Below are 25,813 nucleotides of genomic sequence, written 5' to 3'. Positions count from 1 at the left end.
AAGTCTTTTTGATTGGTGATTATTAACCTATAGGATTAGGTACATATTGGTTTGAAGCTTCAGCTAAATAAAAAATCGTCAAAGCTGGGTGTGAATTTCGGTCCGAGTGAGCGGTATTTCGATGCCATTTCTTTTTTAATTCTTTTTTTTTTGTCGGACCGTGGCGCGCTGGCTTTAGTTTTTTCAGCCTTCTTCGTTTCGTTCGATTCCGAGTGTTCGTAGCGGTCAGATTGGTCGTGATTTCAAACGTTTTTCATTTCATACCAAGTCTGGCGCACGAAGTTTGTTCTGAGAATGAATATCTAGTTTTTATATCCATCTCTTGTAATTTGATAATCGTTAATATTTTAGGTGTCTAGTTTTGATATTTGCATTGTAAGTATTCCATTTACAAATTATTTTTTTTATAAATAAAAGTTGCCTCATACTAGGATCTTGTCCTGTGTCGTGGGTACGTTTACAAACATACAAGTTCACATACACATGACACCCAAACCCAAAACAACAATTTGTAGATCACACAAAGAGTTGCTCCATGCGGGAATCGAACCCGCTACACGCGGCGCGGCAGCCGGTTGCCCACCCCACGCGCCATACGTGCAGTCTAATCCAAAAACCTTCTATAATATTTTCGATAAGATTTCTAAAAATTACAAAGATAAACGCGTTCCAATAAAAAAACACTCACACTAAACTCCTCATAGTCCGAAACTTATTAATTACGCTAATATCAGTGCAAAACGGAGCATGAAAAACGTAACAAATTCGCATTTGATCCATTAAAACATTACGGCGAGGTATATTAACTCGGGGCCCATCAATGGTTCGCCCTAATAGCCCCAAATTACGCCCACTAATGTCAGCTAATAGTTTGACCGGTGCCTTAATATTAGTTTACTTTGGAAAAGGATGCTCCACGTATATTATGAGGCCCTGGTACATCAGACGTGGGTCGTTTGCTTTTTGTAATATAATATTCAGTCAACTTGGCCGCTGTATGATTAAGTTGAATAGTTTAGAATATATTTGGCTTTGCTATATTATTTCATCAGGTACTTAGATGGTTAGAGGATTTATAAAACTTGATTGTAGTCGAATTTACAATGGAAAGAACATGTTATTATATACATTTCTTTTTCGTATACATATTTTTTTGAAGGTAGTCTAATTTTTCAGCTGCTATTTCTCATCGTCATATTAGCCACAATACGTCCAATACTTTTTATAATAACTATCGTGAGACATACTAAATTAACTAAAAATCACGGTTATTTCACGTAATTATGGAGAAAAGCTCTACTAGTGTCGAGTCACAGAGAGACTCTTTATCCTGAGCAGCGTGTGCAGATACGGCAACGGCAAAGCAAGTAGAACTTTACTCCGTTAATATGCGTAAGTAAACCGTATTTTATAGTTATTGTCCAATACAGATTGTAGATCAGGCAGATGCAGGCAGATAAAGAAGTAATTAATAAATAGCTCCTCAAATCAATGAGCTCAATGTAATCACTTTCAATGTGAAAACTATGAAAGAAACAATTCCCATATAATCTCGGGCTCGCGTCAGTAAATAATTTTCCCCAGCCGTCTGACCTTGGGCGACCTTATCAATCACCAACTTGAACGACATGGGTTCATAAATAATGGGGCACTTTCTATTAAACTACCATGTTCAAATTACTATGTTATTTATGACTTCAAGAAGAAAGAGGTTTGTAGTTAGTACTAGAGGTAGAGCTGATAGATTTTCTTTTCAAGTTATAATTTTCTATTGTGAGTTGTATTTTGAAACACATAGGTAATAGATGATGACGGAGCATGAAAATTAAAAATCTATTTAGTCCGTAAGTTAGGTAGTGAAAAAATACAAGAAACTTATTTTTATTTTGACATAGAGAGAACAATACTTAGATCAAAATGAATTAAAGTTTAGGAGTGGAAGCAAATACGTCATTTCTCCGTATAAAATGTACCTAGAAGAAAGTATTTGTTTCCGTAAGAAAATAAAAAAATATGTGTCATAATTTTTAAATAATCTACACCGTCTTGTAGATTACATTAAAATAAAAATTAGTCATCTATCCTATTATGATACAGTTAGAATAGATGAAGTTTTCCAATACATAAACTAATCGTTTATTTACTTTGGCTTTTCCAAGCATTAAGTAATTGTTCCAGCTGTCATATTTGCTAACAATATACCGAGAAGACAATCTGGACCCTTAAATCTAGTTAAGTGCCAATTATAATGGAACTAGCTTAAACCGAACTGAGGCACTTCCGTATTCATACCAAATACCGGGCAAGGTGACCCTTGCTTATCCGATTTAGTCCCTTTAATTAAATACAATTGTTCGGTTGGAACATTCCTGAATTTTATTATAAAAGCTAAACGAACTATCAACTTGGAAACATAATTGAACCACTCTGAGACACATTATTTTGGAGTCAACTGAGTTACGTAAGAAATGATTTTTATCGTTAACAGTCGGACGATTGAATCTTTTGTACAAAAATATGAATTTGATAAATTGTAAAGATTCCATTTATATACTCGTATTATTATTTGGAGATAGGTATATTATGTATAGTAATATTCCTTAAAAATATGTCGTACAAATAATATAGTTCGACACATGTTATCATCTAAGGCGTACCTTTTTTGCGGGCGGAAAATCATTCAATGACTTCTCCTACCTTGGGCGAGGCGAGAGGAAGTGTCAGACTCTTACCGACTAAAAACACCCCGTTCCTACTCTTACTTTTCGAGCCGGAGCCCCGGTAATTCGCTAAACAGTCCGCAGCTCCGGGTCGGCATCTAACTATTTTTGTTATTTTAATTTTATTGGTTATTTTCAAAGGTTTATATAACTGAGACTGATTTTATTTCACGGATATCTATCTAAAGGGCAATTCAACCAATTAAGAGAGCAAATCAGGCATTGATATTCCACTAAGTGAGATAATGAAGTTATTTTTAGAGTTTTTGGTAAAGTAATATAAGTGCCCAGATTCGTCTTCTTCAAGGCTTTAGATAGACAGATACTAGACACGCAACATTCCCATCCCTAATCTATCTTTTAACATTAAATTTCGTAAATTTTTGGAGAATTTTCTTAAGGTTTCTGTGCCAATGATTCGTGAAAGATTATTTTCATACAGAATTTTATTACTTATTATCGACTATGGAAGGAAGTTGAACCAATAGCAATTAATAAAAATAAAGTCATGCATGAGGGTTTGAAACCTACTAACGGCAAGTACCAATGTGACGTTTTCGAGATTATTTAGACTGAGAAACGTTAAAAACATTGTAAGGAAACCTCAGCTTATAATTTCTAATTATAAATTTAAAATCACCAACCTGCATTGAGCAACCCCTTGCTGGTGATTAATGATAACAAACCTTCCCAGTCGGTCAGCAGTGGCTACTTATTGGCTGTTGATGTTAAACTAATAGCCAAACAGCAAGTGACATTCAAAACAACAGAAAGGTAATTACTGAACCTAGAAATGGAAAACTCATTTTTATTACACCTATCCAAAATTTAAAAGAAACATATTTTTTGTATTCCAAACTAGCCAGAACAGTTACCATTTCCTTATATTATTCGGTTGCATTGGATAATGCAAAGGCAACATTGAAACGCAACGCAATTTGCAACGTGACCTCCAACAAATTGCCGGAGAAATTGCTTTAGTTTGCAGCGCCGATGCCGGCGTGACCTTAGCACTGCGTACTGCTTTGAAGCGTCTGCTTTGAGGAAATAAGCCACATATATAGATAGTCTAGCTTACATCTTAGTTTTATCTTGTGTTCAAAATACTGTATCTATAAAGCGTAATATTGTTTATATTTATTTTTAAGGCAATTTGACTGATATTGTCATGTTTTCCGCATTGAACAAGAGTGGTGATTAATGCTCAAACCTCTTACGTGTGAGAAGAGGCCTTTGGTCAGCAGTGGCCACTTATAGCGCAGAACAGATAAAAGAGGTTTTACCTCTAATCTTTTTCGTGACTCATAGACTGTTAATGATTGATGACTGATATTGTAACGTGCGATTCCATGTAGGTACATCTAAGTAACATACATTTAGAAAACAAAACATACTAGGTCGTGACTAGGTAAGTTAATCAAGGTCAAACACCGACCTATTGATATAAAAAACCCTTAAAACACACACACAGACACATAAGGCATTACATAAGATTAAACTACCATCGAAGTTGTGCTAATCATTCTTGTTCTTTCATTCCATTTTTTCAGTTAGTAAATTTTAATTCCACTAAATAAACTTGTAACTAACTAGTAGAACAGTAACAATCGAACAAGAAGAACTCTCACAGAGCACATCCCTGCCTCTGTCAGTTTGATGTTGTGATGGTCTGTCAGGTACCCCTAAAATATAAACAAAGGCATCCCAATACTTTGAAGTGTCAACTTTCTAATGAGCCACATGTTAGGCCATTCATCTTATATTTTATGAGAACCAGACTTGGGATAACTAATGGGCAATTGAGTTGTAACTTGTTAAATGATCTTAAGTGTAAAGTGGGACCATTGGGCGCACAACACAATACGAAACGCCACATCTGGTTGCAATAACACTGACCTACGAAAGGTCCCTGGAAACAATTAGGATATTGCACAAAAAGTGTCATAAAACAAGGGTTGCATTGGCCTGGGAAAGGGGCTCTGGCGAGGAGATGTTACAAATGTGATGAAAACGATAGGGCACTTACTCTTGGACTGCGGAGACGGAAGGTTGTCTAGGATAGACTAGAATTGGTTCCTTAGAACCCAGTTGTACTAAGTAAATTCAGTGTGTAGTGTGGAAGTTTGGTGAGTAACAGTGTGAAAGCAGCGAACGGGTATGTGAATGTGATTCTATTATAGGCTAGGGTTTTATCCCATCTCTGCCTCTATTCCTTTTAACTGAGTCGGAACAATACTTTCCACTGTACCTACTTGTTGTACGTGCACTTCTGGGGTTTGCTTGAAATAAGCAATGCTTAGGCCAGTCCGAGAAGGACGGTAGGAGGATTCACGTGCCTCGTCTCGACCTATCGACGCCATTGCGGCCATACCTATCTATACTCTTCGACGACATATACTATGGTGAGCGACGCACACGTTTTAGATATGGGGTTCGGGTTGAGGAGGTACTTACGCAAGACCAACAGTTGTTTGTATTATTCCTTTGCATATCCGGAGTGTACTCCTGTGAGTGCACTGCCTCCCTTTCCCTTTGCTGTCATCTTTATTGTACAAGTAAATATAAATAATTTAGAATACATCCTTTAGAATATATCCTTTTCCTCATGAATTCCCATTTTATCCTTTGTGCTTGCTTTTGATAAAATCATATTTAAATAACATAATGAACAAGTTAATAAAATAAGTTATGTTATTTAATCCTTTGTATTTACTTTTGATGAAATATATATAAATAACATGATGAACAAGTCAATAAAATAAGTTATGTTATTTAACCCTTTGTACTTACTTTTGAAGAAATATATAAATAACATGATGAACAATCTAATAAAATAAGTTATGTTATTTATTGGGAATTCATTAAATATCCCGTGAAATATCGGAAAAGGTGGGAGAGTGACCAGTATCTGGACGAACTCTACAGAACAGAGCGGATGGCGGGGCTCTGTTCCTTGCCCATTTCCCACGAAAGGGTAAGCCGAATAACATCCCCCCTTGATTTAGGAAAAACGGAAAATTTATCCACCCTAGGGTAGGCTAGAAACAGTCACATGTGGTGCCGTGACCAGGATCCTCGTCATTAAATGTACTGATTCACTTCAGTGCAACGAGGAAGAATTATTTATGGGTTACTACGATAAAACACAACGTAATTACGACTAGACGGCTTTATTAAAACCTGTGGGTTCAATTCCCATTTACATAATATTATTTTATTATGAGCAATTTTTATTTTGTAGTTTGTCTCCGCAGATTTTGGGTTCAATTCCCAATCCTTTTTAGTTAAAAATGAGAGTAAGTCAAGGGTTCGATTCCCGCATTAATTCATTACTGTAAGCGACTATTGTTGAATATTATTTCGATTTATGTATAGGTGTAGGGTGTGGGTTCAATCCCCACGTGTGTATCTTTTGTATCCAGTAGCTTTTGCTAATTACTACGTACAGCGTGTGAAGAAGAAAAACGCTACGTTAAGATTCAAAGGTGTTTAGATCTGTCTCCGCAGATTGTGTTGGGTTCAATTCCCACATAATTATAATTCGTTATTTCTTGCGTGTCATACGGACACAAATGGATTATCTCTGCAAATAGTGGGTTCAATTCCCGCATGGTTATTTTGATGATAAGTTTAAATTTTATTTCTACATTTGTCGACTAATATGTAGCGGATTTATTATTACATAGATGGTGAATTTTATATTAGTTGGACCGGTCTAATTCCTATTCTACGGCCATATTAAAGAAAGAAGTTAATTAATTATTTGCAAGTGTGCCTGATTGCAGGAAAAGTTGTGTGTGTGGATTGTAAATGAGTGAAGGATGTTTGAGATGTGGACATTTTGGAACAAACTGTTCAAATTGATGTATAGATTGTACAATATATTTTTATTTGAGTGAACTTAACTTGTTACAGTTCATTTGTCACTGTGGTTATCTTCTTGCATCAGATACTCGTGTGCTCTTGTTACAAATTCCAGGATAGTAAACTAATATATTTTGTGACTTCCTGACATTCGGCTGAAGAAGGTGGCAGCGGGCGTGGCGATAGTGCCTTGAACGAAGCTAAGTGTTCTTTTATTAATCAAGATTATAAAGATTGGCCCATTATATTAATGTAATGTTGCCAGCTTCTAAAATTGATAATTATTTTGAATATTTAACACGATTCCGGCTTGGTTCCAACAATTACTATTGACGAACACATGTCTCTATATGAATTTGACATTGTGTGAAGTTTACGATGGATTCTATGCTGCCAGAGTCTGAGGGGGGCATTCATATTTGAGACTAACCCCTGACAAAATATTTAATAACAGGGGCTATTGTCTAATTATATACTTGTACTGACAAAAATAGGCAGAGGTGTGAAACCCAATGTAATGCCTGATAAATGACAGTTTAGAAAGGTGGCTTGAAGTTAATCAAACCTAAACTGAAATATTCTGAATTTACTTTAGCATCTTATATTCGGAGGGGGGCTCATGTATTGGGATGTATACTTATATGTTTATGTGCGGACCATTTCAGCTATTACTCTTCGTGCCGATCGCGCTTCGATGCCGGAGGCAGTAAACGCAGTAGGAGGCTTCTGACCAGCGGTAACGAGTACGGTGGCGTATTAGAGAGAGCTCAGGTAGCGTGACTAACGTCACCTAACAGAAAAGTCCTGGTATGTACAAATTATTTTATAAGCATGCACAGGATTGTTGTACTCGACCAATGGACAGAGACAGCCAAAGCAGAAGCGTTCAGTTTAATTCGGATTTTAGGTACAACTATGTAATGTATCTATTCGCGATCGGAGATCTGTTAGGCTTTGAACTATATTTTACCCTTTCACAAGTTAATGGATATTAGCGGAAGCTATTGGCTTCTGTTAGTAAAACAAATATGACGTGGCACTGTTACTTTGTAACATAGTGTCAGAATTATGATGATGGTAGGCTATTGCGAAACATTCCATAGGGATAGTAATCATTAGGTTAGATTGGTTGACGTGGCTTTCATCTACTACATTGTAGGGATGTTATAGAGATGACAGAAAATGAAAAGTTTTATGGAAGAAACCATAATTATAACATAGACTTTTCAAATGAAACAAATCAATATCTGATTCCTTAAATAATAGGCAAATATCACTATTACTTATATACATATGAGCTTAATGAGGGGCACGGTAATTGTCTGGCTGCTTTGAGAAGAAATACAAAAACAAACTCAGAGGCCACGGCATATTTTGACATCTAAATAAAGTAAATTCTAGTGTCAATCTTGCAATGATTGTCAAAGGCAAATAAGTGAAGGTAGGATTGCACGTATCGTATGTGCATGGAAGAAGTGTGAAGGGAGATTATTTTACACGGGTTCGATTCCCGATAGTGGCAGGTATTATAAGTGAGACCTACGAGTTGTTGTGTGAGATTGTGAGTTTGAGAACGCACCTATTGCATAGGAAGTAGCCCTAGTGGTGGCAAGCTTTAGATAATTCACACAGGTAATGAAAACTCTAACGAGCATTGCCAAACTCAGAATCAAGTGGAATCAAGCACAAACATAAATAAAGTCCAGTGCTTCAAATAGTACTCAGTTGCGACCTGATCGTAAAATAATTCAGATCACTGCTTAATATAGTACCTGCTTATTAGAGCTAGATTTGCCCGTGCACATCTAAGAATGAGCATGTGATAGGTTGTACTGTTACCTGAATAAACAATAGAAAGTGTTAGGGCGCGGATGAAACAACGGAAGGAGCTATTAGAAGCGAATAATTAGCCTTTTCGTCAAACGCAGATCGATACCAGTTCTGTCTTAGTATCAAGCTTTATATCCTTGGCGAAAGTGAAGTAATTTGACAGTTATATTATGAGAGAAGCCGGATAATATGCGGATGTTGCAGTCCTAGCATACAGTGCTGGTTATTAAGAGTTTCGAAAGTCGAAATTAAAGTAATTGAATCCCTCATGCTCTATAGCGAGAGCCATAGTATAATATGGAGTTAGTGCCGAGCGTCTGGAAAATATAAAGTTAGGGTTTTAACTGATACACAACAAAAGTGTTAGGACGTGGATGGAATAGCTGAAAGAGTTATAGAAGCGAATAATTAAACTTATTCGTCAAACGCAGGTCATTACCAGTCCTGTCTTAGTAATACGCTTTATATCCTTGGCGAGAGTGGAGTCATTTGACAGTTATGTTATGAGAGGAGCCTGTCGATATGCGAAAGTTGCAGTCCTAGCATATTATAGTGCTGGTTGTTGAGAGTTTCGAAAGTCGAAATTAAAGTAATTAAATCCTTCATGCTCTACGACGAGACCCAAGCGAGCGATATGCGATAACTAAACTGTTGTGTGACAGGAAAAGACAATTAGGTTTCGACTGTTCAAGTCAAATATAGTTATGTGCAACTTTAGGGACGTTACGTTATTATGCGGCTTCACTTAAGAGAAATGACCAAGTATGGCTTATTCCAGCAGTCATTCACTAAGTTATAGTTGAAAACACAAATTGCCATATGCACGAGACTTAAACTTATATTAGTGCAACTTGTACTTTATGGTATAGACGCGTAACTGCAAGGACTCCTAAACGTATAAGCGAGTACATATCGTACTTGGTCACAACCGCGTGTTTTAACATGGCGAAACGCCTTCAGATCCACAAGGAGATTGGGCTAGATTGCCAGTTTTGTTATTATACCCTGGGACAGGTAGATTGCAATCACGCAGCGGATGAATTGTTAAATTTATCCAATATTCTCCAAGAAATAACTAGCCCACAAATCAGATGTTTGTTGCTGTCTGCTCCTAATGAAGCAGGAGGTGCTGTTTTGCACTCTAAACTACAAGTTCAGAGCTTAGTAATTCGGAAGCTTATAAATTGGAACATGACTGGTTCCGTAATGGCGATAAGTAATCTGCGTGCAATAAACATGAATAAAATATGCACACACTTTAATTCAATAAGAGGTGCTGTTGTGCACTCTGAACTACAAGTTCATAGCTTAGTAATTCGGAAGCTTATAAATTGGAACATGACTGGTTCCGTAATGGCGATAAGTAATCTGCGTGCAATAAACATGAATAAAATATGCACACACTTTAATTCAATACCAGGAGTAGGGGAAAACATGCTTAGGCACAACACCTAGGTCGATACTTATAGGACTCGAATACCAATTGGATTATAGGGGACATGATCTTGTAAACCACTATGATGATTTAGGTTGCCCTATTATGAAAGCTCATATTATAGCTTGCGAGTCGGTTTCTTATTTACTGGAGGCCAGGCTTAGTTGGCCAGATGTGCTACTGCATCCCGGAACACGTAGGCTGCCTATGCAGTGGACATACTGCTAGGTTTACTCATCATTGACCAAAGGATACACTAGCTTACAAACTAGATGCTTGTATAATCAAGCGGTAGAACGCTGTTTTGGACTTCCAACTCTGTTACATACAGCTACAACAATTGTTTGAAAAATTTCAAGATTCATGTATTGGAATATGACTAGTCCCGTGATAAATTTATCGACGCGCGAGGAATCTGAAATATATATTCATATAATTGAACTCAATCGCTGAAGCAGGAGAGAGGATGCTTGTACATTGTGTCTAGGTTAAATCTTAATAGATTCTTATTGGACACAGATACCTTTATGTACATGGAAGAGGACATGGTTTTGTAAACCACTATGATTATTATTTGTTATTGCCCTATTATGAAAGCTCATACGCTGAACTGCGTCACGCGTCTGATTTTCAGAGGGGGAATGTGATGGTCTGTCAGGTACCCCTAAAGTATAAACAAAGGCATCCCAATACTTTGAAGTGTCAACTTTCTAATGAGCCACATGTTAGGCCATTCATCTTATATTTTATGAGAACCAGACTTGGGATAACTAATGGGCAATTGAGTTGTAACTTGTTAAATGATCTTAAGTGTAAAGTGGGACCATTGGGCGCACAACACAATACGAAACGCCACATCTGGTTGCAATAACACTGACCTACGAAAGGTCCCTGGAAACAATTAGGACATTGCACAAAAAGTGTCATAAAACTCAGATTGCAAGGGCCTAGGAAACGGGCTCCGACGACGAGATGTTACAAATGTGATGAACACGATAGGGCACTTACTCTTGGACTGCGGAGACGGAAGGTTGTCTAGGATAGACTAGAATTGGTTCCTTAGAACCCAGTTGTACTAAGTAAATTCAGTGTGTAGTGTGGAAGTTTGGTGAGTAACAGTGTGAAAGCAGCGAACGGGTATGTGAATGTGATTCTATTATAGGCTAGGGTTTTATCCCATCTCTGCCTCTATTCCTTTTAACTGAGTCGGAACAATACTTTCCACTGTACCTACTTGTTGTACGTGCACTTCTGGGGTTTGCTTGAAATAAGCAATGCTTAGGCCAGTCCGAGAAGGACGGTAGGAGGATTCACGTGCCTCGTCTCGACCTATCGACGCCATTGCGGCCATACCTATCTATACTCTTCGACGACATATACTATGGTGAGCGACGCACACGTTTTAGATATGGGGTTCGGGTTGAGGAGGTACTTACGCAAGACCAACAGTTGTTTGTATTATTCCTTTGCATATCCGGAGTGTACTCCTGTGAGTGCACTGCCTCCCTTTCCCTTTGCTGTCATCTTTATTGTACAAGTAAATATAAATAATTTAGAATACATCCTTTAGAATATATCCTTTTCCTCATGAATTCCCATTTTATCCTTTGTGCTTGCTTTTGATAAAATCATATTTAAATAACATAATGAACAAGTTAATAAAATAAGTTATGTTATTTAATCCTTTGTATTTACTTTTGATGAAATATATATAAATAACATGATGAACAAGTCAATAAAATAAGTTATGTTATTTAACCCTTTGTACTTTTGAAGAAATATAAATAACATGATGAACAATCTAATAAAATAAGTTATGTTATTTATTGGGAATTCATTAAATATCCCGTGAAATATCGGAAAAGGTGGGAGAGTGACCAGTATCTGGACGAACTCTACAGAACAGAGCGGATGGCGGGGCTCTGTTCCTTGCCCATTTCCCACGAAAGGGTAAGCCGAATAACATCCCCCTTGAGTTAGGAAAAACGGAAAATTTATCCACCCTAGGGTAGGCTAGAAACAGTCACAATGTCATTAACCTTGTAATCTAGGGGTTAATTAAAAATTTCCACTTTGTTAGCACTGCGTGGCAGCACCCTGCTTTCCGTACTCGCACCACTTACTAGTTCACTAGTTAATGTTATTCGTTACACGAGAAAACATTAAGTTTTAACTTGTTTTCGCATAATTACGATATTGTGTGTAAGTTTAAACCTAAGCATCGTGTGTAGGTACACTTTGAATTTGAATACTATAGTAGGTTAATGGTTGTATTTTAGCACAAGGACGTAGATTACAATCTAATTTATAGACTTTTATTTACGTTAAATTAGGAAGGTAGCAAAGAAAAATAAAAGGTAGTGGAAAATGCGAACTAAATAACAATAAAAAGCATTAAAATGATGTTACAATCCTACTCCTACTCAAGTTTTCATAAGCACTTTGCTATTATATAGAACGGTTACAAACGACCAGAATCATAGATTCCCTCTTCAATAACCCCGAACATTTATTTCAATCGTAGGAAGATTAAGTTATCCACTTATTCGAGCACGAATGTAACACAACCCATCATCCACAACCAAGGGTACGAGTAACCTTGTACATTACAACACAAAGACTGAAATATCGTATTCAACTAAATGTGAACCTCTAACCCGGCTGCCGCTGACAGCCCATTAATTTATATCGATTATATACCGATATATCGATGTTATATCGATACATCGATTTTTGGACCGCTCAACCTGAGAATGTTTGTGACAGGTTGATATTTTGTTGTTTAACTGTTTAGTCGGTACGTTGGTTCGAATCGACTTTTAGCTTCGAATACACGATCATATTTTCCAAAGGTTTCTTTACAAAATTGCGTGCTGTATAAATTATAATTTCGTTTCTTTGGTCTGGTATTAAAATGAAGTGGTACTGAAATTGTTTGGCGTCACTTATTAAAACTGGATTAGTAACCCAGACAGTGCTAATCCCAGTAATCCGTTAAGATGTACCAGCTAGACTGTGGGACAATTATGTCACATTATTTTAAGTGTTTCTAATTTCGGTAGGTCATAAAAGTGGGCGATAAAATAAATAAAATAACATAATGATTTTAAATTAAAATTAGAATAGGGATGACGGGGTATGAAGATTAAAAATCTATTTAGTCCGTCAGTTACGTAACATAAAATTATTAGACACGTATTTTTTATTTTATCATTTAAGATAACAATACTTAGGTAGAACGAATCAAAGTTTAAGAGTGGAAGTAAATCCGTCATTTCTATCGCTTTGTAGATTTTATTGTACAAGACATACGTAAAAATAGATAACGGTGATTAGCAGCAAAATTGTATTTCTAAAAGAAAAATAAACAAGTATTTAACAAACAAAAGTTCTTATTCATTTCCTTAATAGAATAAAACAAGAAGAAGTTGAATGGTATTTAGTAGAAATTCACAAGCAAACTTATACTAAGGAACTGCGGAAATTCTCCAATAAAACTTATTTGATATGCGCCAAGCTTAACTTCATTTTTTTATATAGGGCTGTGTTTATTCAATAACTGATTTTTAATACATTAAACTGTTATTTAGCAAACAGAAGAAACAACATTTGACTGTACTCCTGAAGCCCTGGTTCATCATATTCTGCAGTGCTATAAAATACTGCTTGGTATGACAATTATTGGTGTTGTTTCGAAATGCTCAGTAATATCACAATAGCTCGTGAATTTGTTTTGTTGTGTGGGTAAGATTACCGGAGGTCCAATTACCCCTCTTCCAAATCTTTCCAATCCCCAATCCCTAATAATCCATAAATTCCTAACCCCCAAAAGGCTGGCTACGCACTTGTAACGCCTCGGACGTTTCAGGTATGGGCGGCGGCGATTGCGTACCATCAAGTAATCCGTCTGCTCGTTTACCAGCTTATACCATAAAAATACCTACCTCTGGGCTCAAAAGTCTTAAGGACAAAACATGAGTTCAAGAGAAAACTTTTCAAAAATTAGTTTTTTTTTAATTTCATTCGATTACAACAAACAAAGGTTTATTATGCTATTCTTATTATGATTGTAGTAAAATTAATGTATCTGATTACTTATTTCTTCAGAGAATTCCCAGCGTTGTATTCTATTATGTACCTAAGTTATAATGTTTTCTTAAGACTAGACTAGATCTAAGCACGGTACCAATTAGGATTAACAATCTTATCGTAAATTAATCGGTAAATAAATACTTAGTTGTGTACATTAGGTGCGTAATTAATATGTTCCTAATTAAGTGATTAACCATTACTAACATAGTCACCAGGGACTTACAGCCCATGGCTACATTATTACACACATCCATACTTTTTAGTAGGTAACAGGGATGATGACAGGGTATGAAAATTAAAAAATCTAATTAGTCCGTCAGTTAGGTAATGAAAAATTATTAGACACGTATTTTTTTATTTTGTCATATAAGATAACAATACTTAGATAAAACGAATCAAAGTTAAAGAGAAACAAATACGTTATTGCCACGTATAAAATGTAACTAGAAGTGATGTCACGCCATATTTAAAATCGATATATCTTCGAAAGTATTTGTTTCCGTAAGAAAATAAAAAATACGTGTTTAATGTTTTTAAATAATCTACAAGATTCGGATCATAATTGGGGAGATGTCAATTTTTATTTTAATTTTTTTTTTAAGGGTGGAAAATCATCCAATGTCCTTTAATGTCTGTCTTGTGATTTTGATGTATAGATGTTATTGTGTGTAATGTGATGGGTTATATCTCTTAACCTTCCTTCACACCGCACCGATTAGGAGAGTTTCACATATGACGGTACAAATATTTTCCTTTGCTATCTTCCAACAGGGTAAGCTTTAAAATGTAATTAAGGTAATTATATAAGACTGGTGAGACTGGTGAGTGAGGATGTGACGTAATTAATTGTAATCTTTGCAGGCGACACGTTGAGATTTTAGACGTGAAAGAAATACGTTTTGATAAAGTCGAATTTTAATATGGGGTGTCATCATGTGGTCTGATTAGATTTTCCGAAACTCAACCTTATTGAGTTTCAGAAAATCTGTTTTGTGACATGTTTGTTAAGATTAAAATCATCATCAGCACGTTTTTGTTTACTGTTGAACATATTACCCTATAATAGAGTTTAGTCGCCATGATTAGTGTATTTCAAAAACGTACACCTTATTGTGTGTGTAAATATTATCATGTGAAGAATATTTTGTTTTTAAAACATTGCCTTGCACTAGATTTTTCTCCTGTGTCGTGGGTGCGGTTACAATTATACTATTCCACATGAACATGACACCCAAACCCGAAACAATCATTTGGGAGTCACACAGAGTCTTTTCGTGCGGGAATCGAACACTGTGCAGTCAATTGAATGCAAAACTCCTGTCTAAAACAACAAGTCTAAATAAATAAATAATTAACAAAATCAATAATAATTTACTATGCTAATTACTAACATTAATTTACACTGGTACCCGTTCGTTAGGGTTGCCTCATCGCTATCAAATGCACCTGATTGTTGGAAACAAATTAATGAGCGAGGTGACGACGCGTGTCTTTGGGTGGCACCCCTGGAGATTGGCAATTTAACGTTAAGCTAAGGTGGTAGAAAGTATGCGGGAGACATTGATAAATTAATTTGAATATAAACGCTTTTAGGGATGTTGGTACTTGTGTCATGAATTATTCATAACATAACATCACGCTGTTTGTTTCCTAAAGGGTTTGGCAAGGGTGCAAATTTTGTGCATGTAGGTACATAATATTAACGTAGAACGTAGGCCTCCCTCAATGACTTCCAGTTTGTCTGGTTGGATGGTGGACTTTCAGTTGTGGTGTTTTAAATCATGATATTGATAGATAGATATGATGATATGTATCTTGTTTGTCATATGGAATGCCCATTTGATTAAAATAATTTAGGCATAACTTATATTCCTGCCATTTTTGTCGGGAATACAATACATATATATATCTACATTGCTGAATTGGTGAAAATAATTTAAGTTTTTTAGTTGAACGCATTCAGAAGTTTATTTTGTTTTTAATATTACCTATGTATAATATAAAAATGTTGTCTATGCCTCTATAAGTTTCTTCAAAGATCCCATTCTACCATTTCAAGTGCCATCGCCAACAGAAAGGTTGTATAAAATGTATTTACATTCTGTCTACGCAAATATCCATTAACATAGGCACTTATTTAGGTATTAGGTATCTTTTGTTATATAAAAGCGTCCTAGGCTGTCGGAGACAAGTTTTTAAGTGATCACTTCGAGTTCAAATTTTATGTTTCGTTCAATATCTTAATGGCGTAACTTGGAATTTTATAATTAAAATGTTGCCTATTTATGTGAGATGAAATTAAGTATTGCTTTATTTAGATATTGTTTTAATTACCTTTCGTATAAATCGTTTAGGAATTGCAACGGGTAAGTTTACACTTCTCTTCGTGTTCAATTGTAAGCAATTCTTCTGTTACTTGACTTATTTAAATTACCTCATCGTTTGTTTAGCTGTGTGTAACGTAGAAATGTAACGTAGAAGACAGAAATAGATGCACCTATTTCGATCTTTTTAGACATTAAACCTATTTTGATATTGTATATGTCTGTCTATAAAACTTACATATAATGATTCTACATTTGGAGGTTTGACGTGAAAACAGGAGACGATTGTAGAAATCCTAATATCGTATTTGTTAACCTTGACCCAATCCAACAAATATGAAGCTAATTAGCATAATATTTTTATGGTATAAAGCAAACGAACCCGCGGGACAGGCCTATCGTCATCAGTGTCCAATTAATGGGGGCTCGGCACAAAGCGATTGGTATCTCTCTTGGCACGGATACGACACGTAACGCTGGCCACGACACTTCATATACAAAGTAGTATAACGTCACGCCTTTTTATCCCCGAAGGGGTAGGCAGAGGTGCACATTACGGCTCGTGATACCGCTATACAATGTACACCCACTTTTCACCATTTGTGTTTTAAGTCCCATGTAATAGGGGGTGAGCCTATTACCATAATATACCTATCTATACTGGGTACAATTCCAGACTCCATTCTACTACTGAGAAATTTTCGAAAAACTGAAAACGCTTGTTTTCAGTTTTTCGAAAATAATACTTTGCCGACCCAGGAATCAAACCCGAAACCCAATCCAATTTCTATAATATATAAAAAACCTTCTCTAAAAAGAATATAGGTCAACAGTACCATAAACTTAAGAACAAACGCCGTCGTCTCAATTGCTCCGTATAATTAAATTCGTGCGACAAAAAGAACACTGGATACACAAGCAAAGCTTAAAAAGGATTTGGGCAACACTTGACAAATGCTAAGATAAAGTGCTGCAGATGAAACGCCTCTATATACATATATATACAGCCCTTTTTCCTTTAATACTGTTAAAAGCTTCGCGGAATGAGGGTATTAAAATTTGTAAATACATTCTATTGTAGGATTCGAGTGTGTATCTATATATAGGTATAACCTTTATATACAGATGTAAATGTATTTACCTATACAATTTCTATTGTTTTTTAACTGTATATTAAGATACTAGCTATTTTACGCGCTCTACTCGGCTTATATTGGTCGTAGCGTAATGTTTTGTAGTCTATAGTCTTCCTCGATAAATGGACTATCCAACATTAAAAGAATTTTTCAAAACGAACTAGTTGTTCTAGAGGTTAGCACGTTCAAACAAACTAACAAACGAATTCTTCGGTTGTATATAATTAATATATAAGTATAAGATAATAGCTACCTATTAAATATATGGTAACTTTTTTTCATAGCTCAACAAATATTAGTCAACTAAACCAAAGAATTTCTTCTATTGTTTAATACAAAAACAATTTGAAACGAATGCAAGCACCCTCAGCTACCCTCGCCTTAACGTATCGACGGCAACTAACAAGAATAAGTCAGAAAAGCCCCCGACGCTCCAAAAACAGCATTTAACTTTTAACAAGAAATGAAATCACTTCGCAAATAGCCCGGAAATAAAAAGGTAGGGGGGTGACTCATTATTTGGGGATGAAAGCGGCAGACGTCTAAACACAGCTCCCAACTAAGATTTACATTTTTATTAAGATCCTTGTAACAAAATTCAGGTTGAAATAATGTCACCTAATGGCTGTTCTTCAATTTTATCTAAATATAGATTATTGTTGAACGTGGAATTTTCGTATTACATAATTTCCGCATTAAAGAGGTTGAAACTTTTATACTCTTTATTAAAATACCGAACACGGCCTACGATGTCTTCCGAACAGCCCTTTTTTACAAATATTTGTTTAAAAATCGCCTTTGTGGTATTTGCTTTAAAGTGCAAGTTGGCATGTCAGTAATGACTTGATAAACTATTTAAGCCTTGCATCGATCAATACGACTAATACAAAATTAAAAAAATACACTTATGTGCTTTTGTGTATAGATTAATAAATAAGCTACAAAACGTCATCCGAAGTTATTTTGACAATATTAATCACTAATGTGTATTTATTTGTACGCTAAAATAACAACGTTCCCAATAAGATTAATAAATTTAGTGAAACATGCGATAAAGTATGTTTAGCGAGGCAATCTACATTTTATTTACATTCTTTGTTAAGATAATTAAGTTAATAATGATTATGTATCTCTCCCCCCCTGTTCGAGAATTTGGAGCGACTAGCGTCATCTGATGGATTCTCCAAAACTTTTTGTTGTTGTGCTATACGGGATCAGATTATTAAGAAAACGTTATCTGAGATGACAGATTCAATATACAATATCGTATAAATACATTAAAAACTTAAGCAGCTTTACAATGCCCTCCCTCCTTTAAATTTTATAAGAATTAAGTTTTGTTTCGCCACGCTTTTATATAGGTGCGTATTACGCCACGTAATGCCACTGTACAATGGATAATCACTTTTCAACATTTGTGTTATAAGTCTCATGTATCTATTGCCATATACCGGGCACGATTCCAAACTCCGTGCTACTACTGAGAAACTTTCGATCAAGCAAAAAAACCACACAAATACTTTGCCCGACCCGGGAATCGAACCCGAGACCTTTTGCCTGGCAATCGCACTTGCGACCATTCGATCAACGACACATTAACTATACGAACTATATAAGTATCATATGAACATAGTTACTTATCTTACTATGTATGATATTTAAGTGAATTTTCGTTCGTAAATGCAACCACGACACAGGAGAAAATCCAAATGTGAAGGATACATTAAAAATTAATGATGAAAAATTGTGATTGCAAAAATATACCTTACAACCATACACATACGTGATATTACGGAGATAATATGTGTATTTTACGAAACCTTTCATCCGATATTAATTGAATGAAGATTTAATTACTCATTTCGATGGCCAGATGTTGTCAGCATACAATATTAATTTTAATTTTTAATTCTTTGATGGATGACGCACAGTGATATATTAACATTACTTTTTGTAATAAAAAAAATATATGGTTTATTTTTCTCTTTAGCTCAAATGGCAGTCAGTGCGGCTTGTGAGCAAAGTCCTGTGGTATTTCAAAACTGTCATTAGTATGAAAGACCTAGGAGTAAAGTAGTGTTATAATCTTACTAATAATATAAATGTGAAAGTTTGTGAGTTTATGAGTTTGTGTGTATGTACGTTTATTACTTAATCACGTCTTAAAGGCTGAAGAGATCGGGATGAAATTTAGAACAGGGGTAAATTACTGTCAAGAATAACACATAAGACATGGTAACGCAGAAACTAGTCTGTAGATTAGAACACATTTACTGAATAAAAACGATTTTTATTAAAAGTATCTCCGCTTACTCTTAAGGAATAAAAGGCGTGACGTAATGACGTTACATCCTGTAAAAATGTCTAACTACTTTATTTCGTCGCAAAGTGTGACGTCACTTAGATCTTTGATGACGTAATTTATCAACACAGAAATTGCTATCTGAGTGAATAATGAGTGACTGGATGGATTGAGTGAGTGAGTAAATGAGTGACGAAGAATTACTCTCATCTATTCTTTCATTAAGATAACTTTTATACCTAAGCAAAAATCTATAATTCTAAGTAACTAATAAAGACTCATAAGAAACAACTGTATTAACTGATGAAAAATAACAAAGATATTTAGATTGATTTGAAAACTCAAATACTAAAGATTACTATCACAGACCCATAAACTAAATGGTTTAAAACAATGTAGCAGTGTTGTTATCGCCAATTATATTCGTTCGCGTTCATTTGAGCAATCACAAAAGGCTGTACATTGCTGACATAACAACGTTTTGTATTATTATGACACTCTTTTATCTCCCTCTCTGTATTTACACGCCATTAAAGCCAATCCACTGAAAGGAGATATTTTCTGATGCATTTTATGTTTCAACTCACCTTCGCGGCTCCATTTAATGGTAAATGTGATTTCATGTGTTTGAATTGTACCATGAAATATGTTTTTATCTTTTATTCCATAAAGGAATAAAAACGCGCGTACAGGTCACTGACCAACAGACCGAGTAAGCAATCAGTGCAACACCAATAATTGAAATGTAAATTTTCTTCGTGTTGATTTTTTTAAGTTCTTCTATATTATATTCTGCCTAACTCTTCGGGGATAAAAGGCGTGTCGTTACAAAATGAATTTTATTTAATTAATTTAGATTAAATAAAATACAGTTTATTTTGTTTTAACGGCTAGGACCGTATATCTGCGTCAAATTATTTTCGAGAAAGATCTATGTAATGAGCTTAATTAAAAGGAATACTCGTGCGAATGACTTCGTGATGGCCTGTCAGTTTACGACCCCCGCTCGAAATGACGCGATGCGAGCGAAGAGAAATGCGACCAGTCAACATTATTATTTAGTTCATTTAATTTCATTTTTATTCACACTTGAACGAATGTGAATGCAGATAACGGTTTACTTTGCATTTTATTGCTGGATAGTTAATTTATTTTTAACCGACTTTAAAAAATTAAGTTTTTATAATAACTATCGTGAGACATACTAAATTAAATAAAAATAACGGTTTTCTCATGTACTATTAATGGAAAAAAACTACTAATTTCGAGTCACAGAAAGACTTTTCAGCATGAGCAGCGTGCGCAGAACCGGCGACTTCGCGCACAGTATGAGTCCCTCTGTGGCTCGATACTGATAGAGCTTTTCTCCATTATTAATACTTGATTAAAAATCGTGATTTTTAGTCAAAATTAAGTTTCGTATTTCTGTTCAATATGTATAATCCAATGATGACAACGTGTCTTTGCGTCTCTCATCCTTCTATTCTTCAATCAATATCCCAAAGAGTGGAAAATCTAAAACCCCATTTTACCAAATACATCGGAAACCGCAATCAGGTGTTGCCCAAACTACAAACACCCTATAACTTGTATAAAAGGTCCAAAATTTGTATTAGTTGCCGCGTCTCTACTCGTCATGTCCACCCTATGACGAGGGTCGCCTTTTATTTAGTATTTATATAGAAATAAATCTTCTTGCTATCGAGGAACGTTTAGATATCATTTTGTATTTAATGGACGACAATTTACGGTTTTTCGGTGTAACGATTTATCGGGATTTTGGGACCCCAAAAGGTTACCTTTCGTAGTCACTTCGTGTTAATGTGTGCTAATGGATTATGGATAGATTCAAGTTACGCATTTACCTTTCAAGTGATATTGATATTTTTTTGTGAATATCATCTTTGAAGACCAGCCACTTTACATGTTGAATTATTGCATGTATGACTAGTAAAGTCTAGAATTATAGTCTAGGTTAGAATGGAAGTCTCGGTCTAATACCAAGGCATTGGCTTGAAGACCAGGAGTAGGAACGGGGTGGTTTTTAGTCACTGAGTGTTTGATACTCCCAATCGCCTCAAACTAGGCGGAAGAAGTCATTAGAAGATTTTCCCCCCTCAAAAAAGGCTAGATTGAGAAATAGAATGTCACTACAGTAATAATCATAAAAGATTTCTCATTTTGAAATGCATTTTTGAGAACTAAAAATTAAATGAAATAATGCTTGAAAAGTTTTCAGAATCAAGTCGTTATGTTAGCATACACGTAGTTATGTTAGTCAAATATATTATCCCATATCCTATCGAAAGCTAAACAATATCCAATGTGCGATCGCAGCGCAAACAATACACAGTGGGAACATTGAACAATCTTCACACATCATTTAACTGAACACCACTTACTAAACAACGCTACACCAAAATGGAAAATTGTTTTCTAACAAATCAAACAATATTTAAGTGAGAAAACAATGGATGTAATACGTCGTCTGTCTGTCTGTCTGTCTGTCAAGCAGAATTTATTCGGTGTTGAGTGACGCCGAAATAAATCCAGCTAAAATGGCAAAATGGCGGATTGCGGCCTTCGCGAGAATACCGTCTAAGATTTTTATTTTATGTGCCAGTTTTTACATTCAAGTGTTTACGTAACGAGTAAATAAAAGAGGATCTCGCTGTTGCATTAACTAATGGATTTTTTCGTATTCTCCACTGTTGTTGTGGTTGTAAATAAATGCAACTGTGAAGTTTTGTAATTGTCAGGTTTTGACTATGAAATCGCCAGTGAGTTCTCTAGGTATCTTCTCCATTCTAAGCTACACTTTGAACAAAACGAGCATCATCTTCACTGATGGACAGACCGACAGATTATTATTTGTAGACATTTCAAAAGTGCCTATTTATGTTTTAATTGGAATAACTAATTTGACTATTGACTCACGTATCCATTAGTTAAGTCAATTACCTGCCACAACTTGAAGTTTCCTTAAAATTTAAGAGACGTTGGTGCAAACTGGAAACTAGCTTTTCAGTTGTTTTTTAGTAATATACAATTTTTACTACATATATTATATTCATAAAACATAGCTAACATCCAAAACCATCGCAAAGAACAGGATGTTTCCTTAACAAAAACTCTTTCAAATCAGCTGGCAAAATGTTATAATTACAACACACCTCTTCACGTCGTAGGCTAAAAATAAATTAAGTTTGAAAATTTAATTTCCACACGTCTCTGATGATGATGATATTATGTTATATCATAATATTGTACCCATATTCCCGGAAGGCCGGCTGTTACACAGAAAAAGTAATACGGCATCTCTATAATATATTACTTCTGCTCTGAAACAATGACGAGTGAGGTGTGTAACATAATTATTAATATAATGTTATGTTATTAATAATTAATTTCCCAAAAATAATGAGAAATTAAACATCTTAATTTAAACGTAGGGTCCAAATTAGAGAGCTGGGTTAATGTGTTTATTTATAATTTTGTAGTTGAAATTACGTTACGCCTTTTCAATATTTCGAACTCTATTTTATTTAAGGATTTTCGAAATACCTAAAATTCCATAATAGTTTGCCTGACCTGGATATTAAAGTCTGGTAATCTTGCTTGGCAGATACTAAAACATACTAATTATGTAAATGGTGCAAATTGAATCTTTCGCTACGATAATGCAGAAAAATTTTACTTAAATATGCGAAAAAAGTTTGTGTCTCAATAACGTTAAAACAGCTGAAGGGACTGTGATGAAATTTGAAACAGCGATAGATTATGATCTGCAATAATATATAGGCTACTTTTTACCCGGGGCAATGCAAGCGAAACCATTGGCAGAAACTAGTAATCATATAATGCTAGTAATAATATTTTGCGATAATTAAAGTAACAACACAATAAATACAAAAATCGACTAAATACATTAATTACTTAGTTTCTGATGACAACAATAATACCATTAACTAACAAGTTAAATGTAAACGATGTTTACAATGCGAGATAAACTCGTAGCACACGCATCTATCGACTGTTGTCACTACTCAACACTTTTGACAGATGGTTAAATAAAGGACAACTCGTGTACTGACGGGCACAGAAGTTTAATAAATTAAATTGTTTAACATAACAAATATTGATTAGAATTATTGTAAAAAATGGATGACAAGAGCACGGACCAAGAGTTCGTGGTGAACTAATGTAAATAAAATAAAAATAATTATTATTTAAGTTTTTGTATGAAATAAATTGTGTAAATGTTAATTATACGATTTTTAAATTGCATTAAAATTGTCTATGATAAAGATTTTATTCGCTTACCTTTTTTTGGATTATTATTTATTTATTTAGTATCTCTTATTATTATTTTACAGTGAAAATGTTTTGCGTATTTCACATTTTTTTTAATATTATACTTACAATATTTTTAATTCATTTTGTGTTTAAGTATTAATAAGAACATCAAATGCCTACTAAATAAGCTTCTAATTTTAAATACAACAAAATTATTTATTAAATTTTACTCACTCTTCAAACACAAAAGCACAAACATTTTGACAGAGTAAAAGAAAAAAAAAACAACAACAAAAAATCCTTTTTCAAATTTAAAATTGACAGTTCCATATTGAAAAGTGCATAGCACCGCTGTTGTCACGTGTACCGTCTCCCGAGTGTGACGCTCAGTCGCCCTCGGGAGCTCGTCGCGACTGTGTGTCTGTTTGTGATAAGTGATTGTGATCGCGAGTGTACTTGTGATTTGTGTTCTTTTCACGGTGGGTATTGTAATTACTTTTTTTATTTTATTTTTTTGTTTTGTTTTGGGGAAGACCGGAATGTCTTATTTTTTTCTATGATTTTCTTTTTTGTTATAACTTTTATTGGGTTTTTCATAACAAAATCACAATTTCACACGTAAATAATTGTTTAGTTAATTTTAAAAAACTTATTCTACTTGTGACACGAAGTACGCATAATATTACAATTTCAAAAGAATAAGAAAACATCACGTGGTATTTTATTTTGTGTGCCTATTATGTTAATTTCACAATATTATTGATTTATGAATACAAATCAGAATGTATTAAATAAGTACAACTCAATTAAAATATTTTAAAAATTATTTGATGTACGAATAACCCTTATTTTGGTATAAAATTTAAACAAATCATATAACATGCTTAAATCTTGACCTCAGTTAGGTACAAGTCGAAATGTTACATCTATATTTTCAAAGCAGTTTATTTTTTACCACTGCCCAACTGGTCTAGTGGTTGAGAGCGAATCATTTCCACACAAAGTTCTATATTCTACTCTGGTACGCACAAAGTATAAGTCTACTACCTTGTTGGTGCGGTGGCTGAGCTAACGGCTGTCGCGTAACGAATAGCGGGTTCGATTCCAGCACGGAGCAACACTTTGTGTAATTCACAAATTGTTGTTTCGAGTCTAGGTTTCATGTGAATTGTATGTTTGTAAACCTCACTCACAGCACAGGAGAAAATTTTAGTGTGGGACAACGCTTAAAAAAGTGATTTAATTTAAACAAAATTCTTAAAGTACATTTACCTACAACGATGTTTCAATATAATATTAAACCTTTTGTTTCACTATAGTCAGGTAAAAAGAAAACGTATGAAACATAAGAATACCTCTCCTTCTATTCGAACGATGATAATAAGGACAATGTGCCAGTTTCGGTGTAAATTATCATTGGGCTAATGTATGTAGGCTACTACAACTACAATTACCTGCAGGCGCGGTGGCATAGTCACGCTGCGTGGATCAGAAGTGCCGTTAATTCGCTCATTCATCTCAATGCCGCAGAAATGAATGAAGTCAAAGTCAAAGCATTTAGATCTAGTAGGTACATAGTAACAGGATCTTTTGTGCATTTGAAATCAAATTGTCAATAGGTTTGGTTAGCTGGATTTTTCTGGTTAGAAACTAGATTGTCTGTGTGACCGTGATGGTACATACTCTTTAAAATTCTTTTCTTTGCTTATATATATTTATTTGTAAGCATAAGTTATAAACACTATCATTAAAGCTTGAACTTATTTACCATGTTTATTTATATCTATGAGTTTTCGATATTACAGCACTGTTGC

The 25,813-nt window shown here is 34.8% G+C and overlaps 1 protein-coding gene across 3 annotated transcripts in view; it reads left to right on the top strand.

Moving 5' to 3' along the window:
* The window catches only part of LOC118268162 (tolloid-like protein 1), a 117,668-nt gene that overhangs the window by 4,142 nt on the left and 87,713 nt on the right, over positions 1-25,813 (top strand). For 2 of the 3 annotated variants that reach the window (XM_035582492.2, XM_035582490.2), the window contains exon 1: positions 24,330-24,478. The exons of the other annotated variant lie outside the window; for it this stretch is intronic. The gene's annotated coding sequence lies outside the window, so the exon portion shown is untranslated. Of the gene's footprint in view, positions 1-24,329; positions 24,479-25,813 lie in introns of those variants that run through there. 3 annotated transcript variants of the gene reach the window in all.

This window comes from Spodoptera frugiperda, chromosome 29 (genome assembly GCF_023101765.2).
Source record: "Spodoptera frugiperda isolate SF20-4 chromosome 29, AGI-APGP_CSIRO_Sfru_2.0, whole genome shotgun sequence".
NCBI lineage: Eukaryota > Metazoa > Arthropoda > Insecta > Lepidoptera > Noctuidae > Spodoptera > Spodoptera frugiperda.
This window is presented reverse-complemented; position numbering and strand designations above follow the sequence as displayed.